Source organism: Mastomys coucha, unplaced genomic scaffold, assembly GCF_008632895.1.
Source record: "Mastomys coucha isolate ucsf_1 unplaced genomic scaffold, UCSF_Mcou_1 pScaffold13, whole genome shotgun sequence".
Lineage (NCBI taxonomy): Eukaryota > Metazoa > Chordata > Mammalia > Rodentia > Muridae > Mastomys > Mastomys coucha.
Genome location: NW_022196895.1, coordinates 37,593,185 through 37,613,970, shown reverse-complemented (window position 1 = coordinate 37,613,970; position 20,786 = coordinate 37,593,185). Strand labels below are relative to the sequence as shown.

The 20,786-nt window shown below is 39.1% G+C and overlaps 1 long non-coding RNA gene across 1 annotated transcript in view; it reads right to left on the bottom strand.

Moving 5' to 3' along the window:
• Positions 1 to 1,866: 1,866 nt before the first annotated feature.
• Positions 1,867 to 20,786, bottom strand: part of LOC116087607 — a 30,993-nt gene continuing 12,073 nt past the window's right edge. The window contains exon 3 of the long non-coding RNA XR_004117511.1: positions 1,867 to 2,039. This is a non-coding gene — a long non-coding RNA (uncharacterized LOC116087607). The remainder of the gene's footprint in view (positions 2,040 to 20,786) is intronic.

Below are 20,786 nucleotides of genomic sequence, written 5' to 3'. Positions count from 1 at the left end.
ATGAAATAACTCCACAGATGGATCAACTCCACAAGACAAGGAATTGAACCCATCACTTAAATCAGTGGGGGAGTTTGATCAGCCTTAATTTTTAAACTCCTACCTGAGTAGAGATCTTGCAATCATGTTTCAAGTCATCCTGTGTCTTTCAGGGTTCCCACAGAATGCCATGAAACCTTGATACCTAGTGGCTGTGTAGTTAAGTCCCTTAAGGACCGTGTGGGAGGTAGATGATGCTTCTGCTTGTGCTGAAAGCACTGGGTTTGTGCTTTTCCATCATAGCCTTTAGATGAATTTTTAAAAAGTGGTGTTTAGTAGCCTTTCAGGGCTTCCTTTCCTTTGTAGCAGGACTGTAGTGTCTTGAACTCAGCTGTGTCTCCTCAAACCTTCAGCTTTTCTGTATTTTCTGCAAGGCCTGTGCTGTGTGTTTTTTTGAGGAGTTGCTCTGCATTTTTCCTTAGGTTTCTAACGCAGTGAAGATCCACAAAGACCGCCTTTTGATTGATGACTGTATTTAAGAAGCTATTTAAGTATTATTAGGTTCCCATGTTCTTTTTGCTCAGGATCAGCTTTTAAACTGCTCCTTCTCAGCATCTTCATTCTGACAAGGAACGTTCTGTTTGCATTTCATTTTTATTTTTAGGCCTTTGCAGAAGAGCCTGCCTTAACCAGCCCTATGCTCTACCCAGAGGGGGGCAGAAGAGTGTCAGAATTCAAGTGTTTATCTCATCATTATTCATCCAGCAAGGGAGGCATGGTGGTCCATGTCTTAGGTACTCAATGTACATGGCTATGTTATAAGAAGTACAGTAGTACCCTCAAGGAGTTCATATGTTTGCAACGTTATCATGAGTTATAGTGATAATTGTCATAAAGGGGAAGTATCAGGAGCCGTTAGCACATTCAGAGTGTAGACAAAACCATCCAAAAAACTTAGGAAAGAGAACAATATGCCTCAATTGTACTTCTGAATATTATTTCTGTTAGACTTCTATTTCAGTAGCATTTGAGAGGATGTTGGCTTGGAGTAGAACCAGCTGTGAAGATAGAATAGTGAATAGTGTCTACTTATGACAGTAATTAGGTTAACAATGGCAGGACTTAACAATTATGAAGACGTGTGTACAAGGGAGAAGGAAGAAGTAAATGGGATGTGCCAGTTTCTTGGCACCGCACTGAAAGTGAGGAAAGGAAAATTTGATGTGAGGAAAGGTAAGAAGAACCTTTACCTTTCAGGTCAACAGGAAGAAGCCACCACCCATCAGTCCATCTCAACTCCTTTTTACCCTCACAGAAAGCATCTCAAATTCTAATCACCAATTGGCGTGAGTATTGCTTCCTCAAGAGGAAATGATACTCCCAAACAGGAGAAGTAATTACTCTAAACTCTATTCATGATGGCCCCTGTGGCAAAATTGTTTTCTTTTTTGTTGTTGTTGTTTTTTTATATATTCCCTTTAGTTTATTGCTTTTTAAACATTTCCTACCCTTCTGAGCATGTGTGGGTTAGCCAGTGTCCAGTCATACATTACTAATATGTTTATGCTAGTGTTCTGATAGTTCATTCCTCCTACTTAGGAAGTGTGATATTTTTTTTAGCATCTCTAGAAACCATTGATTTTTAACTTGAGAGATTTCATCTTTCATACTGTCTTTAGTAGGGGCTGAAAATTCCTCTCATCCCTCTGTAGCTGCAGCATTTGGCTCAAGTACTCAGATTTTAGGACTCTGCCTGAGAGCTTTAAATGAACTCTTGACTAAGACACAATTTCTTTCTTGAAGGGTTGTAGAGCCTTAGGTATCTGGGAGATGGCAGATCAGGGTCAACAGGCAGATCAGAGCAAAGGCAACAACTGAGTCAACGGCTTAGTGAGTCATCTCCAGAACACTTCTTTATGATGTTATTTGAGATTCTTGATGTTCTGTGCTACCAGATCTCATCACTACCAGTTACATAATCCAACATAGTTGCTCTGTTTTACTGTGTTCAAGTTGTTTTTCTGTCACTTGTAACGAAGAACTCTTTCAAATGCAGCATTCTAAGATAGAGATCAGCAGACAGAATTAGTGTCTGATGGTAATGAATATTTATTTAGCTCTTCCTGTGTGTTGGGTGTCATGACAATCAACATGAGTTATCTAAGTTTAAATATCCCAACAACCTTAGGATAGGCATATGATGATCTCCTAGAACCAATGATTCTGACTCAGAAGGGTCATCTAAGGCCATAGAGCTAAGTGTCGAGTGGTGGCAGCCTACTTCCATTAGGAGTCTATGCTTAAAGCTTCACAAGAATAAAAAGAAAATTCTGTTTTAAAAGAGGCCATGAATTTAAAAGAGAGAAAGTATGAGTAAATGGGAGAGCTAGGAGGAGGGAAAGGCAGATAGAAATGATGTAATTATAATCTCAAGAAGAAAAGAAGAAAAAATGTTCAACCTTCTTGAATTAAAAAAAGAGATATTCTAGTTAAAGAAGCATCTTATGAATCACAAGCCCTTTAGGCTTTTTTCAATATTTTCCATATAATAGGAAGGGGAAGTAAGCAAGCAAAGGCATCAGTTATACAGCCTAGATTAAGTCTTGCACATTACACTGTGTGATACCTAACATTGACAGATTTGACTATATATATAAAAAATCCTCCAATCTATATAGCCATGAAAAGTTAGTGATACATACGCTGCCAGAACAATCAGTCCCACCATGTATAGTCTTTGGTTGGTGGTTGAGTCCCTGGGAGCTCTGAGGGTGCTAGTTAGTTCATATTATTGTTCATCCTAAGGGGCTGCAAACCCTTCAGCTCGTTTTGTCCTTTCTCTAACTCCATCAATGCAAAGTCAATCATCAATGGGAGGAGAGGCCCTTGGCCCCGTGAAGATTCTGTGCCCCAGTGTAGGGGAATGCCAGGGCCAATAAGTAGGGTGGCAAGCATGGGGAGGGGGAAGGCAACAGGGGTTCATTCTTGTTGTTTTTGTTTGTTTGTTTTTTGGATGGGAAACTGGGAAAGGAGAAACCATATGACATGTAAATAACTAATAAAAATAAATTAAAAAAAAGAAAAGTCAATGATAACAGAGATAATTGCATCCTGCTCAGTACTGTACAGCCAACAACCTTCATGATATCTCAAATTAATTCTTTCATAGGATTGCAAACTTGGCATGTTAAGACAATGGGTTCCTGACTCCAAATGCCACCTCAGCCTGTTCCCCTTGCTGAGTTCCCCATTTTGGCTAGTGGAAGCACCAGGTTCTTGCTTTCTCAATGTCTAAGTGTATGAAAGTTCACTGAGATCCCTCTCTTTTCTTCTTCCCCATTTATCAGTACATTGTCAGCTATGTATTTTTAGCTATTTCTGGAAAACACTCACCATCCTTACTTCATCGATTTTGAAGATATATGATGCTAGTAAGTATAATAGGACATATACTCTTTAAGTTTCTCCTTCATCTCTCTGATTCTTTCTGTGGCTACTGACTTCTCATAACTGAATTACCAGCTTCACCATCAGTCTTCCAATATCTCTTTCTGGATCACCCAGGCACCATTCTCCACCCTTGGATATTTTTGGTCGCTTCACCTTCCTTATAGCCTTTATTTCTCAAAGCACAAGGTGCTTCTAAATACTGATGTTCTTACTTATTACTTGTATTCTCCACTCTCACAGCATGAGCTTCTTGACCTGGCTCCCTTAGTACAAGCCCATATTACCACCGGCAAAGCAATGTTAGACATTTCAGAGTTTGCTTCACAATATAAAACATGTGGACAAATAGACTCAGACAAGGAAGGGGTAGAGAAAGGCAATCAGATAGCTTTTCCTCACATTGTCTATCTATACCCCACTGTATATCATTGGGTCTTATTCTCCTAGTGTGTCAAGGAAGAGAAGGGTGGTAATTATTACTTTTTCCACAGAATTGACAGAATTACAGACCTTCAATTGCAAAGAACACTGGTAATGTAAATATACAGGGATAATCACTCATTTGTGACCCATGACTCAAGAGGCAGGTGCCTAGAGATCTGGAGAAGTGACAGTAATGACAGTGTTGGGGCTCAACAGAGCCTACCAGGTACATTTGCATAGCAATTTTTTCACACCAAGTGAAATATCTAAATTTGTTGTAGGGATATATTCAGCAGTGTGGAAGGAAGCTTCTGCAAGACTGGAAAAATATTTCTAACTTCAGCATCCATGCTAAGGTGCACCTTTTTAGTTAAAGGTTCACTGTTTAGGGTATTTTTCACTCTTTTATGGCTGACAAAATTAAATCATTGGTCAGAATAATTACATGTAAATGCTGCTTGGCTATTAGTCTCAAGGGCTCAATTTTTGAGCCATTGTTGGCATCTCAAATGTCTCAAATTACACAGAGGGCATGAGAGTACATACAACATCTTCTTCTAAATAGGATGTGAAAGACACCAGTCAGGACAGTGGCAGCAAATGCTGAAGACGGGAGATGCTGCTTGAGTTAATGAGATTACCTAAATTAATTTCATAGACTATTGTAAGGAGAAGAAAACATTTCACAATAGAATTATCACCTGAATATAAAAGTTCATTAGTTCAAAACCATTGCTTTTGAGAGGTCTGTTTTTGTTTCCTACCCTCTCATGTGCTCATAGCCTTTCAGGGCCCATGAGACAAGGCACAGAGTGAGAAAAGGAAAGTCCAGGCTTCGGCCTTGTCTCTATCGGTGTCTTACCCTCTGAGCCTGGGAAGCCTGGGTTACCTTCTGTGAACATCACTGTTCTTTCCTGTAAAAATAAGGCTGCATTGCCCTGAGAGCATCCCCAAGGGTTTGAAAGACGGAGTTGATATTTTAGCATCTTGCAAAGCTGAAGATGCTATGCCTATGTAGAACTGTGCTCTATGTTGTCAGCATTTGCTGATACTGACCTTCCTAATGCCATTTCTACTCATTTTATTAATGGAAAAGGATCCTAAGCATACATTTGGACTATTATTTCCTTTATATTATTCCGCATAGTGTCGTTTATCTTTTCTAAAGTCCACATCACTGGGACCAGCAAGTTGGCTCAGTGAGTAAAAGCACTTGCTGCTCACACTGTGGGTCTGTGTTTGTTTACTGAGCACCACATAGTTGAAGAAGAGACACAACTCCTAAGATGGTTCAGTGGTTAAAGGCGCTTCTTGTCGCTGAGTCTGAGGATCTGCATCTGATCCTTGAAATCCACATGATAGAAGGACAAAGCTGACTACCAAAAGTTGTTTCCTAACCTCTATACATGTACTGATGCACATGCATGTGAGCACCTACATGCATGGAGGTGTGCTCAAGCATGTGGGTATGCACATGCTCGCAAGCACACACACACACACACACACACACACACAGATGCAGACACAAAGATACAGAGAAACAGAGAGAGTGAAAGAGACAGAGACAGAGAACACAGAGAAATATAGAGATACACAGAGAGAAAGAATGACAATGTGAAAGAATAATAGAAGATACTCACTTGTCCTAATTAGCTGAACTAGCTGTTAAGTCTGAAAACCACAACAATGACCAGCCTGGCAAGATCCCAGTGGTACTTACATCTTAGAGGTAAGCAATCTGTCTAATCGTGTAATTGAGATTAAAGCCACCTCAACATGAAGGAACTCATGCTTGATTCTGTGAATCTAGCCAATACCCCTAGCCGAAGAGTTCACAGGCACTAGAGGACAATCAACTACTACCATTTTCCTAAACCTATATAATTTCTACTTGTAATCTAAATACTTAATCTTATGCCAATAAATAAATATACTTCTTATCTTGATTGAATTTTTGTCAATTTGACCACAGCTGGGAAGAAGAACCCCAGTTAAGAATATGCTTCCAACAGATTGCCCATAGGCAAGATGTGGTATAATTTCTTGATTAATGACTGATTTATGGAAGTCTATATAATTGGGTGTAATGCCATATTTGGGCAGATGGTCTTGTGCTATAAAAATAGCAGGATGCTGGCAACTCTGATGACTGTGCTGGTGACTGAGCAGCTGACCTTCTCCTCATACTGCAAGTACTGCTTCCTGTGGGATGGGAGAATCCAGATGCCTTTCCATTCTCCCCGATGTACTTATATAGTAGAACACCTCCATATCACATATCTTCTGCTGCAGTGCCCTCCATTCTTATCAAAGGTCTGGAGCTGCCAAACCCCAGTACCCTCTACTTAATCCTTTCTGTCTTTGAAAATGACCTTGTATTTGTTTTTGTGGTGCCAGGAATTGAACCTAATAGGTCCTCACACATGTTAGACAACCAATCATTCTATTACCAAGCTGTAATATTATCATCATCACCATCCATCATTATCATTGGGGGAGTCTGTTTACTCAGCCTCCCAAGTACTGGGATTACAGGTTTTTGCCATCATTCCCAGCTCCCACTGTGTTTACAAGGTAAATAAAATCAGCAAACTTTTGGCATGGTGGCAACATAAAAAAAAAAAAAAAAAAAAAAAAAAAAAAGCAGGATGAACAAGCCATGGAGAGCACTCAGTGAGCAACATTCCTCCATGGCCTCTGCTTCATTTCCTGTCTTCAGATACCTGCCCTGAGTTTTTTCAGTCATAGTCTATGACTTGACAAAAAGTAAGATGAAATAAACTCCTTCTTCCTCAAGTTGCTTTTGGTCATGGTCTTTTTCCAAACAACAGAAACTCTAACTAGAACATCTCTCATCAATGAAACTTTGTTTTTTCAGTGCAAAGAGACTGCAATAGATCCACAACTGGTGAAAATTCAGAGAATAAGTGACCTTGGGCTGCATAGCTCAACATCTATACCACAGGCCTCTACACTTCAGGCCTCTACAGGCTCAAAGAGTGTCACAGAAGAGGAAGCCAAAAGATTGCAAGAGTCAGAGGATCAGGACAACTGCCATCATGTAGCATCTTGTGTGTAGAACTGGAGACTGCTCCCATGATATTGCAACCATATGGTTGCTTGATAAGATATGTAAATAACCATACCAGCTGACATGTTAAGGTGGGTGGAGGGAATGTCTCAAGGCCCCACCAATAGTTCAAGAGCTTCAGGCAGTCAATGGATACTAAGGAAGGAAGAATCAGTTATTTTTCTTGGGAACACCCCCCTGATAGGTACCCATACCTAAGTGGTCAGCTCAAGGCCCATGTACATATGAGCAATACTAAATAGACTCAGTAAGTGGTATGTGTGTAACAATAGCAATTAGACAAGAAAGGGCTATGAATCCAAGAGTGAGTGAGTAGGGACTTTGGAGACCAAATATCATATTATGAATTCCAGCCTCCATCTCTTTCTAAGGAGAGTGATAATATTGGTAGTAGCTTTATATGCTTTTGGGACTCAGCAGAATCTAAGAGCCTAGGAGGCACACCCAAAGCCCTGCCTTCAAAGTGCTAAGGGAGAAATAGGCAGTCATAAGATGGGAACTGGAGATGAATATGTAGCTAATTATTCTGAGAATACCATGGGGTAATAAGTGACAGTATAGCTAACAATTCATCTCTTGCCATATAGAAGAAAAGCAAGGAATGTATTAAGGAGAAGTGTTGACAATAAAGGTGAGGTGACAGTACCTTCAGTCCATTGTGAGGTCTTGGATTTTTTACTACCAGTCTCTTCCAACCAAAAGCACTGCAGGGAGGACAACTTAGGTGCATATGATTTAAACTGGGACAAAGACTAACTAGGGCTAAAGCTCACTGCTGGGTTCCTGCGTTTGGGTAGAGCAGCTTGGCCTTCCCCAATTCTGGTTTTTCTAGCAGGTAAGGCAGACATTTCTCCAGGTGCCATATGCTAATGACACACAGTGCTCTGTAAATGGTAAATATATATGAAAGGAAATTGTTCATGAATAAATGACAAGTGTTCACCACAATGACCTTTGCAACCTCCTATGACCCCTGGAGGAGCACAGTTCAGAAAGGGTAATCACTTTTTATTGAGATGCACAACTTTCCCCTTAAATTCATTAAAAGTTTCTGAAACAAATAAATAAAACATAATTGATACAGATCCAACCTCCTTTTTTTTTTCCTGTACATCATTAAGAAGCTGTAATTGCTTCCCAACCCCCAGGAAGCTCTCGTCTCCAAGAATAAAGTGTTAGAATGTGACTCCCTAGCAATTGTTATTATTTGGAAGAATTAATTTACTCTAATTAGTTTTAAGCCTATTAACAGAAATAGAAAGCTGAACAAGGGAAGAAGAGAGCCTGAAACAACATTTTTTTTTTCAGCTGGTCATAAGAATTCTACAATTCTACATAAGAATTAACATTATCATCACTGCTAACCAAACCTTGTTCAAAGTCATCTACATCACAGATAAATCAGGATTTAACTACTTCACTTTCTAAAACCTTCTTGTTCTTCCTTATTTCCTAGAAGTAAGAAATATTCTATAATTTCCTTCTTCCAGTAGAGATCATTAAATAGAGTCCCAAGAGAGCCCTAAACCATAAAAAATGATACTTGGGTTCACAAATGGCTGGTTATGTTTAGATTCCTGCTTGGGATGATTCCTAGGGTTCAGGCTCTCTTACCTACATGTGTGGGTTCTGCATCCTTAGTCACCATAGGTACAAGACCACAATGACAGAAAGAAAGCAATGTCAACATGTTCCTTTATCTGTATCTTTTAAAAATAGCATCTTCATGTAGAGTGAAAGACGTATCATCTTGATTGTCTTGGGAGGCTAATACACCGTATGGCTTAGTCTCTAAGCAGGCTGCTGAAGGGTTACTTTGACGAGCAGAGGCCAGAGTCCTTATACAGAAGTTCTTTGGGAGACACAGGCACAGCTCTCACCATCAGGGTAAACTGGCTGCTAAAAGTAGAGTTTATGAATGCAGACATGAATTTGTTGGCATGGGGAGAGTTGGGGCTTTTAAACAAAAGAATGGCAGATAGAGAACCATGATACTCCATGGAATATGAAGTATCTATCTCAGGAGTAGAATGATGTAAGGAAGAGAAGCCAAGAGATTTTTTGGTAGGGATGGGAAAATCCAGACAGAAGGGCAGTTGAGGGGTCAGGAAGATATGAATTTGACATGTTTCTGTGTTGGGATGATGAGAATGCAGTGAAGATATGATGCAGTTACAGAGACTCAAATACTTGGAGCTTAGATAGGCAACGAGCCTTCTGATAGCAGTACTTGAGTTAGGGAGATTCCCAGGGCCTGTGACAATCAGTGAATTTCATTTTAACTGAAAAGTGTGAACACTATTTTTAAAAATGTCTAACCTCTATGAAAACTACTCTATTGTATATAATTCAGACATCAAGTTTTGGTGAATCAGACACTGACCAAACTCATATGGGGGTTGAATTAAGAAGGAAAGACATACAGGCTGGTCGTGGGGGTTAAAGACCATGTCCATACAAGGCCATGTCCAACGGTGAAGCTGCCGTCCAGTTCCAGAAACACTGCATAAGCATTTCGTAAGGAGAGCAGCATCTTTAAGTCATCTGATTCCAAATTCCAAAAAACAATTCAGAAACAGAGATCTTAGGGAAACATCCAGATTCCTCAATTGTATGATTCTGTTTTTTTTGTTTTTTTTTTTATTCTTGCCATTAAAAGTCCAGATGGAACAACTCTGGGAATGTTTGCTGAGTTCCCTAATGGCTCTAGTTCGAAATCAGATGATTTAAACTGAGTTATTGCAGAATGACAAGGAATTGGTCAGTTGAAGCATTCTGAGCAAGCACTTTTTCAATGCCTGTAATTTTGTTAGCCCAATGATAGATTCTGGGGAGACATAAGCTATGCTACAACTCAGTGAGCAGCTCACCTCGCTGGGTCAGAGAAGAACTTATTTTGCCCATCAGTGTCAAATGAGGACACGTGGGAAAGCCTTAGAGAAGCTCTGGGCTTCACACAGACAAAGGGGAGCCAGAAGGAGCATCAAGAGCTAGAGAATGGTCTCTAACATGAATTTCCAGGTCAGCTGTTGTTATTCAGTAGGTTCTATGATTTGTCTAGGGAGGCAGACATGAGGTTTCTAAAATCAGGTGAAAATAAGTAAATGACAGGTGGGAGCTGGAAGAGAAATGCTCACTAGTGGTGTACTTCCACCACTTTTTCTATTTTATTCTTTAAAGAATTTCCCTGTCTCAGGGGATAGGCCATCAGTATCTAGCTAGCTTAAGAGATTGAGATCAATATAAATATACAAATTTACATTAGAAGATAGAGCATCTGTCCAAGATGGAGATACTCACTGAAGCTGGAGCATTTCATCTGGGGCTGGGTTACTTGGTCTAGGCAGACTAGTGAGAAAAGAGGATAAGAAAGCAGCAAGATACTCCGCTGGGAGAGAAAATGGAGACAAAATGGAGGAGGTGTTATGTCAGCAGGCTGACCTTTGGGATCCTGGAGTCTGTAAAGTCCAGACAATAAAGTCTGAATTCACTTTTTGCTTTCTGGATTGTTTTCCTCTTTATCGTTCTATCATATTTTTTCCATTTTCAAAAATCTCTGCCATTATCATTGAGGACTGATTTATTCGCTGAGAACTAAAGAAAATACTTTGTTCTGAGCTGGTAGCATCAGTTCATTTAAATGTGCCTTTTCCTAACAGGCAGAATGGATGGGTGAGACACATCAGATTAGCTTTGTTCAGTTCCTGCAGGAGCTGCTTCTGGGCCCAGATGAGCAGAAATGAGGACACACTTTTGCATTTCCTCTCTGAGAGGAGGACAGACGAGTGTAATAGCTTCACAGACACTACACAGCATTTGTCAGACTGCCATGCTTTGGGGATGGGTAGCTTTTGATGATATACATATACATATACATATACATATACATATACATATACATATACACACATACACATATACATACACATACATATACATACATATATACATACATGTACACATACACATACATATGCACATACATATACATAAAAAATTAGAAGTAAGATTTATCTTTTCCCCTCACATTTAGGCTGAATTCTACATCTTCTGCCTTCTGCCTTTTCAACCAATTCTCAGTGTGTTGAGTTGACAATGCCACAATGATTCTTCCCTAAGGATAACATGCAGGTTCTCATACCTAATAGAGAGTGCTGGGTTCTTACTAGAGACAACAGAGAGAAGGGAGAGACTGAAGAGAGAATGTCTACAGGAGAGCTCCAGAGGACACTGGCCTCCCAGATCTCTGAGACAGTCAGTGGTGACGGTGATGGAGTCACACAGTTCATTGAACCTAGGGCTCTCACATGAGTCTGCAGAACTAAGTTAAGATCTTTCCCTAGGGATACTGCCTTTCCTGTTAAGGCAGAAACTGTTTTCCTTGTGTGCACCTAATGGATGCACTAGATAGCAGTTAGAAATCTCAGTATAGAGAAAGCTAAAACAATAATGGTGCTTAATTGCTTTCTGGCTGACCTTGAAAATTTCCAACATTCCTTAGGTATTAAGTGCGCTCTTTCTTTTCAATTTCCGTTTCAAGGGTTCTGGTTCCTCCTTTAATAATAAACTCACCAAGCAGTGAAGCAATCTCAAGATTATTTCTCTGGGTTATCATTAACAGCTAATGTCATACAGATCAGAAAAGAGTGCAAATGTATGTTGGCTTGAGTTACAGAGGCGAGATTAAAACAAGCTCTTACCCAGGATAGTAAAATGGTCTTTTTCTTTTGTCCATCAAAGGCTACTCTCTCCGTATAGCTACTGAAATGCCCAACACAGGAAGTCTTTATCAATGGCTGATGTGTGGTCTAAAATAACTCCCACTTGGGTTTATCACACACATTGGGAATATATTATTTTTAGGATATTGGGCTTTGTGCTTGGGGTGGAGAGATAAATAGACCATATTACAAGTATCCCCTGACAGAACAGAAGGATAGTCTAAGAAACAAGGTATTTTAGTATGATTTGTGCTAAGTGGTAAGGTGGAAAGTAATAGGAGACCTTAACTTAGCCTGGAAATCGATGAAAGATTCTGCTGCAGATGGCACCTGACCTGAATTCTAGAGACACAGCAGGAGTAGTCAGAAGATAGGAAGGAAACAGAAATACCTTGTATAAATGGCGACCCCTGAGCAGCTAAGCAGAGCTTTGCTATGCCAACATCTCTGCATTACGTACACAGAGCCACAAAACTATATTTGGCTTCTATGTGAACTAGAATAACTATACTTCTATGTGAAATTTATCTTACAGATGATAAAATAAAGATTTAGCAAAAGTACTTCATGTACGTACGTCAATGCTTCCTGTCTGTGGGAGAGAGAAGGTTTCATCCAAGGCCTGATGTCAAAGTTGAACCATCTTAGGTCCCAAATGTTGCAATGCTACTGTGGCCCACAAGACATATATTGCCATCATAATTTTCCCCAAATAAATCTCCTATTATGTGAAATGTATATGTGTCTACTTGGAAAACGTTGAGAAAGAGCCACAAAAATGTAACGCAGGCATACTAGAAAGTCTTTGGCCATTAAACATTAACAAGACATTATGTAACAATGCTGACAAAAGTAAATCAGTAAGTACATTTACATTGATTTAGTACGTGGCTTTGTATATGACCATATTCATGATCTGTGTTGTTTCTGTAGGATCCACCTGAGCACACTCTCTGTATTTCTCCTTCAGGTTGAGCTTCACAGGACTCTCCCTGCTCCTCCATCCCTTGGTCTAGAGGACTTTGGTATTTGCTGATCTATGGTGAATTCTTCATATATCTCCTTTCTGGTCCCTTAGTAATCAGATCAAATGCCATTCCCTCAAAGAAGCATTGCCCAAACTCCAAGATGAATTAGTATAATTACCCTTTTTTAATATAATAGTTTTTCATTAGTTTATTTATATATTGACTTTATATTCCCATTCCACCTCTCTTCCCAGTTCCCTTCTCAGAAACCACCATCCCCCATGCCCCTCTTCTTTTCTGAGAAGAGAAGACACATTCCTCGACATCCCATGGGTACCAACCCACCCTGGTACGTCAAATAGCAGTAGATTAGTCACATCCTCCCTTTCCCACTGAGGCCAAACAAGGCAGCCCAGTTAGGGAAAAGTAATCCAAAGGCAGGCAACAGAGTCAGAGTCAGCCCCTGCTCCGATCAATTGTTAGAGACCTACGTGAAGACCAAACTGCCCATCTGCTACTTGTATGTAGGTGGCCTAGGTCAAGCCAATGCGTGCTCTTTGCTTGGTGGTTTAGTCTTTGGGAGCCCCTCCTTGGCCTAGGTTAATTGACTCTGTAGATTTTCTTGTAGTGTCCTTGACACTTTTGGCTCTTTCAATCCTTCTTCCCACTCTTCTACAAAACTCCCTGAGCTCGGCTTAATACTTGTCTGTTGGTCTCTGCATCTGTTTTCATCAGGTGATTGGATGAAGTCTCTCAGAACACAATTATTCTAGGTCCTGGTCTACAATTAGCAGAGATTCATTAATAATTCCAGGGGTTGACTTGAAAGTTGGGCCAGTCATTGGTTGCACACTCCCTTAATCTCTGCTCTATCCTTACCCCTGCATATCTTGTAGGCAAGACAAATTGTAGTTTGAAGGTTTTCTGGTTGGGTTGGTATCCTGATCCCTCCATTGAAAGTCTTTTCTGGTTATTAGAAATAGCCATTTCAGATTCTATATCCCCCTTTGCTAGGAGTCTTAGCTAGGACCTCTCTCATAGATCCCTGGGAGTTTCTATTGTCCTATGTTTCTAGCTCATCCCAGAGATGCCCCTCCCATACAGATTTCAGTTCGCTCTCTCAGTAAGATTTAAGTGTTTAAGTCTCCTAGTACTCAGTGAGGTTTAAGTATTTTTCCCTTGGGCTCGCCCTTGTTAAGTCTTTAGCTTGTTAACTTCTTTAGGTCTATGGATTTTAGCAAGACTGTCCTATATTTTATGACTAATAAACTCTTATACATGAGTATATACCATGCCTGTCTCTCTGGGTCTGAGTTACCTCTCTCAGGATGATTTATTCTAGTTCCATCCATTTGCTTACAAATTACATAATGCCAGGGGTTGACTTGAAAGTTGGGCCAGTCATTGGTTGTACATTCTCTTAATCTCTGCTCTATTCTTACCTCTGCATATCTTGTAGGCAAGACAAATTGTAGGTTGAAGGTGTCCTTGTGTTTAATAGCTGAGCAGTAATCCACTGTGGAAATGTACCACATTGTCTTTATCCATTCTTTCTTTGAGGGGCATCTAGGTTGTTGCTGGTTTCTGGTTATTATGAGTAAAGCTATTATGAACATAATTGAGCAAGTGACCTTGTAGTATGATGAGTTATTTTGGGAGTATATGCCCAGGAGTGGTACAGCTGTGTCTTGAGTTTGAACTATTCCCAATTTTCTGAGAAACTGCCAAGTTGATTTCCGAAATGGATGTACAAGTTTTCACTACCACCAGCAATGGTGGAATGTTCCCCTTGCTTCACATCCTTGCCAGGATGTGATTGGATATTTTTATCTTAACCATTCTGATAGATGAAAGATGGAATCTGAGAAATATTTTGATTTACACTTCCTTAATTACTAAGGATGTTGTACATCTCTGTAAGTGCTTCTTGACCATTAGATACTCTTTTGTTGAGAATCTCTGTCCATATCTGTACCCCGTTTTTAGTTAGATTATTTGCTTTATAATTTCTTGAGTTCTTTATATATTTTATATATTATCCTTCTGTCAGATTTACAATTGCTGAAGATCTTTTTCATATTCTGTAGGCTACCATTTTTCCTATTGATGGTATCCTTTGCCTTACAGAAGCTTTTCAGTTTCATGAGGTCCCATTTATTAATTGTTGATGTTAGCACCTGAGACATTGATATTCTGTTCAGGAATTTGTCTCCTATGCCAATTCATTTCAAGCTATTTCCCACTTCTGTTCTATTAGATTTAATGTATCCAGCTTTATGTTGATGTCTTTGATCCACTTGAACTTAAGTTTTGTACAAGGTGATAAACATGGGTCTATTTTCATTCTTCTACATGCAGAGATCAAGTTTGACCAGCACCATTTGTTGAAGATTCTTTCCCCCACCCACATTGTATGGTTTCTTTGTCAAAAATTAAGTGTTTGTATGTGTGTGGGTTTATTTCTGGGTCTTTGATTGAATTCCATTGATCACCTGTCTCCTTTTATTCCAATACCATGCAGTTTTTATTTCTATTGCTCTATAGTACAGCTTAAATTAGGGATGGTGATACCTCTAGATGTTCTCTTATTGTTTCGGATTGTTTTTAGCTATCTTGAGTTTTTGTTTATCCTTATGAAGTTGAGCATTGTTCTTTAAAGGTCTGTGAAGAATTGTTTTGAAATTTTGATGGGAGTTGCATTGAATCTGTAGACTGTTTTTGGTAGGATGGCCATTTTTACTACTGATCTAAGAGGATGGGATATCTTTCCATTTTCTTATATCTTCCTCAATTTTTTCAGAAATGTGAACTTCTTGTCATACAGGTTTTTTACTTGCTTGGTTATAGTTACCTCAAGATATTTTATATTATTTATGGCTATTGTGAAGGGTGTTGTTTCCCTGATTTCATTCTCAGCCTGTTTATTTTTGTATATAGAAAGACCACTGATTTTTTTGAGTTATTTATTTTAATCCAGACACTTTGCTGAAGATAAGTTTATCAGCTGTAGGGGGTCTCTGTAGAATATTTGGGGTTACTTGTGTATACTATCCTATCATATGGGAATAGAGATATTATAACTTCTTCTTTTCGAATTTGTATCCCCTTGATCTCCTTTAGTTGTTTTATTACTGTAGCTAGAATTTCACGCTCTATATTGAATAGATACAGAGAAAGTGGGCAGCCTCTTGTCTCTGATTTTAGTGGAATAGCTTTAAATTTCTCTCTGTTTAATTTGATGTTGGTATTTGTCTGCTGTGTATTGCTTTTATTATCTTTAGGTATGACTCTTGTTACCCAATCTCTCCAAGACTTTTAACATGAAGGGGTATTTGATTTTGTCAAAGGCTTTTTGATCATCTAATGAGATGATCATGTGACTTTTCTCTCTCCGTTTGTTTATATGGTAGATTATATTGATGAATTTTTGTATATTGAACCATCCGTATATCCCTGGGATGAAGCTTACTTTCTCATTGTGAATAGTGTTTTGGATGTGTTCATGGATTTAATTTGCGAGTATTTTACTTAGTATTTTTGCATCAATTGTTATAGGAGAAGTGAGTCTGAAATTTTCTTTCTCTGTTGAGCCTCTGTGTGGATTAGGTATTAGTCTGTCTGTGGCTTCATAAAACGAATTTGGCAATATTCCTTCTTTTTTTGTTTTGTGGAATAACTTGAGGAATATTGATATTAGGTCTTTTTTGAAACTCTGTAGAACTCTGTGTTAAAATCATCTGGCCTTAGGCTTTCTTTGGTTGGATGACTTTCATGACTGCTGCTATTTCCTTAGGGGTTATAGGAGTGTTTAGATTGTTTACCTTATCCTAATTTGTCTTTGGTAAGTGAAATCTATCCATTAAAATGCCCATTTCATTTAGATTTTTCCAATTTCATGGAATATGTGCTTTCAAAATAGCACCTAATGATTCTTTGGATTTCCTCTCTGTCTGTTGTTTTGTCTCAATTTTCATTTCTGATTTTGTTAATTTGGATCTTGTCTCTCTGCTTGTTAGGTACTTCTTCTAAGAGTTTGTCTACCTTGTTGCTTTTCTCAAAGGATCAGCTCTTCTTGGTTTCATTGATCCTTTGTATTGTTATATTTGTTTTTGTTCATTGGTTTCAGCCCTGAGATTATTTCCTGCTATCTATTCCTCTTGTGCTTTTTGTTCTAGAGTTTTTAGGTGTGCACTTAAGTTGCTGATATGAGATCCCTCCAATTTTTTATTATGAAGGCACATAGAGCTATGAACTTTTCCCTTAGCACAGCTTTCCATCCAATCTAAGTCTGGGTATGTTGTGCCTTCATTTTCACTGAATTCTAGAAAGCTTTATTTCCTTCATTTATTCCTTGACTCAATGGTCGTTGAGTAGAGAGTTGTTTTCATGGGTATGTAGGCTTTCTGTTGTTTTTGTGATTGTTGAAGTCTAGCTTTTATCTATGGTGCTCTGATAGGGAACACATTATTTCAATTTTTCTTTAATTTGTTGAGTCTTTCTTTGTGAGTGAGTGTCTGGTCAATTTTGGAGAAGGTTCCATGATGCACTGAGAAGAAGGTATATTCTTTTGTGTTCGGGTGAAATATTCTGTAGATATATCTGAGGTCCATTTGATTCATAACCACTGTTACTTTCATTATTTCTTTGTTTAGTTTATTTCTTGATGATCTATCTGTTGGTGAAAATGGGGTGTTAAAGTCTCCCACTACTAATGTGTGTGGTTCAATGTGTGATGTGTGCTTTAGTAATGTTTCTTTTGTGAATGTGGGTGCCCTTGCATTTGAGACATAGATATTCTAAATTGAGACATCATCTTGGTAGATTTTTTCCTTTGGTGAATATGAAGAGTCCTTCCCTCATCTTTCGATTACTTTTGGTTGACAGTCTATTTTATTAGATTTTTTTGAATGGATACTTCAACTTACTTCTTGGGTCTGTTTGCTTGGGAAAACTTTTTTCAGCTCTTTATTCTGAGATTATGTCTGTCTTTGTTGGTAAAGTGTGTTTCTTGTATGCAACTTAATGCAAGATCCTGTTTTTTTTTATCCATTTTGTTAGCCTGTGTCTTTCTATTGGAGAATCAAGTCTGTTGGTATTGAGAAATATTAATGACCAATGACGGTTAATTTCTGTTATTTTGATGTTGGTACTGAATTGTGTGTGTGTGTGTGTGTGTGTGTGTGTGTGTGTGTGTATGTGTGTGTGTGTGTATGTGTACACACTAGTGTACACTCATTTATTTTTGTTTCCCTTCTTTTGGTTTTGCTGGTTTGGGGTTATCTTTTCTCTGTCTTTCCCTGGGTGCAGTTAGCCTCCTTAGCTGGAGTTTTCCTTCTTTCTTCTGTAGGGCTTGATTTGTGAATAGATGCTGTTAAAATTTGGTTTTGCCATGGAATATCTTGCTTTCATTGTTTATGCTGATTTTTAAGAGGCTGCAAGTCATCTGTGCAGGCTCTTCTAGTTTTTAGTCTCTGTTAAGAAGTTGATGTAATTCTGATACGACTGCCTTTGTATGTTACTTGGCATTTTTCCCTTGTAGGTTTTAATATTCTTTCTTTGTTCTATAGATTTTCTGTTTTTATTATTTTGTGGTGGGGAGATTTTCTTTTCTGATACAATCTTTTTGGTGTTCGGTAAGTTTCTTGTATGTTTATAGGCACCTCTTTGTTTAGTTTGGGGACATATTCTTCTATGATTTTGTTGAGAATGTTTTCTGGTCTTCAGAGGTGGGACTCTTCACCTCCTTCTATTCCTATTATTCCTAGGTTAGGTCTTTTCTTAGTATCCAAGATTTTCTGCATGTTCTGTGTCAGAAAATTTTTAGTTTTAACATTTTCTTTAAATGCTGTATCAATTTCATCTATGGAATCCTGGGATTCTCTCCTCTATCTTTTTTTTCCCCTGTTGGTGATACTTGCTTCTATAATTACTGTTGTTTTTCCTAGCTTTTGAATCTCCATAATTCCCTCAGTGTGTGTGTGTGTGTGTGTGTGTGTGTGTGTTTTATTGCTTCTATTTTCAGGTCTTGAACAGCTTCATTAATTTCCTCCAAATTTTTTATTGTATTTTCCTGTATTGCTCTAAGGGATTTATTCATTTCCTCTTTAAAGGTCTGTATCATCTTTAAAAGTTTAGATATTGTGCTTCAGCTTTAGATATTGTGTTATACCCTGTAGGGCTTGCTGTAGTATGATAGCTGAGCTCTGGTGGTACCATATTGTCCTGGTTCTTGTTGATTGTGTTCTTACGGGGACCTTTAGCTATCTGGTTGGCCCTGGTGCTTGTGGGCCACCTTGATGAACCATCAGGGCTCCTCTGGAAAGCAGGCAGACCATGTGACAGACAATGGAGCTCAGTTGATAGCAGGTAGTTCATAGATACTGGTTGTACCCCAGAAGGACCTGACAGGTGAGAAACTGGCAGGGTGTCTAACCTGGATGACCCTGGGACCAGAGCCTCCTCAGAAGGCAGGTAGAACTATGGCCTGGAGGGTGGAGCTCGGGGGAGAGAGTGCTGTTCATTGTTGCTGACTGCACCCCAGAGGGATCTGGCAAGGGATTGCTTATAATTCCTCTTTCTAACAACTCCACTCAACTTCCCCATTGCACGTATCACTTTCTGAAATGTCACGCTTATTTATGAGTTTATTTGTATACTGTCTGCCTCCCTCTACCAAAGGGGAAATTCTAAGAAGTGAGGATTTTGTCTTGCTCACTGCTGTGCTCCCAGCTGTCACAACAGTGCTTAGCCAATGCACTTGATGGTAAAGATAACTCTGCTAAGTAGAATAGGCATATGTTTTTGTGTTTCAGTTTATTTTAAATGAAATAGGATTGTTCGTGGTAATATGATCAAAGTCAAATAATGAGTAAATGGAAGGCACGGGGTTTGAACCTTGTGTCCCATTTCTCCTGACTGCCCCCTCAGCTTTCAGCAATGCATTGGTTTTCTGCTCCTTCTTTCTTTTCTTTCTAATGCAAATATGAGGGGATGAAGTTCCCTGAGTTTAAGATTGTGTAATAATCAAAGTAACACACACCTCTATTCATTTACCAGGGTGCCACATGCCTCCATTCTCTTTTGATTCTTGGAGAGGGTTGTTTCCTAATGCGGAGGGTAGGCTGCTAATCAGGGAGTAGAAGGAAGTGCTTCTGAGTGGCAGAAGCTTGGGTTGGGACTATGCCTCTTTCATTGCTCGATACATGACCTTGGGCTTCTCTCTTTTCCTTCCTGGACCTGATAAAAAGGAGAATAGGCTCAACAACTCTAAACAAATGATCTTTAGAATGTCATTTCAGTCTGAAGTAGGTAAAGAAAGGACTTAGTTTGATGGGCCTGGATTTGATGAACAGGTGTGTTGGAGGATACATACATGGCTTTGTGCCTTGTGTGTATGTGGTATTGCTAGGGGGTATTAAAAATAATTATATAGTTTTATAGTTATTAAATTATTATCCTGGGTTATTCAGAGTAGCTGGGGTAGATGTTACTTGGCCTTGCTCAGTGAACACTCGCAGACTGAAGATGGAGGGAGTGAACTGTTTGCTGGAGGTTTTTGCAAGAACCTTAGTATCAGCTCACCAAAAGAACCTACTCTTAACTAAATGAAACATAAGGACTTGGGCTAGTTTTCAGGGAATGGATAGATTTTAATGGAAGCTAGAGGGTCAGGTGCAAGGATGGAAAGAACTAACTGTTGCAGAGGTCTTGGAGACCTGAAGCATGTCAATAGTTATATTAGAAGACCCATTTCTACATTCACTCCCACTTTGTAATGGCCTGCAATCCATGCCTGTCTTTTTTGCTAAGTTACATAGATCAACATCCCAGGTGAGAGGCCTGAAGCTCATGGTGCCAGTAGGAAAAATAAAACCAGACCAGTCAGTCAGTCATGTGCAGAGATACTTTGCTCTGGGAGTTAGCTCATCAGAAGTTCGAAAACTCCAGCAGTTAAAATGAACTTAAAACTCAGAAGGCAGTCTGACACATCAACTATCGGAGGAAATTACAGAGTCTGAGAGGAGAAATGAAGAACATTGATGTGATTGGAGTCCAGATGCCTGGAAAAGAAGAATGGAGTGGGCAGATAAGTCCCAGAGTTCTGAGGAAATGGAACTGGAACAACACTTGTTAGTAACTTAGAAGTGCGGGTGA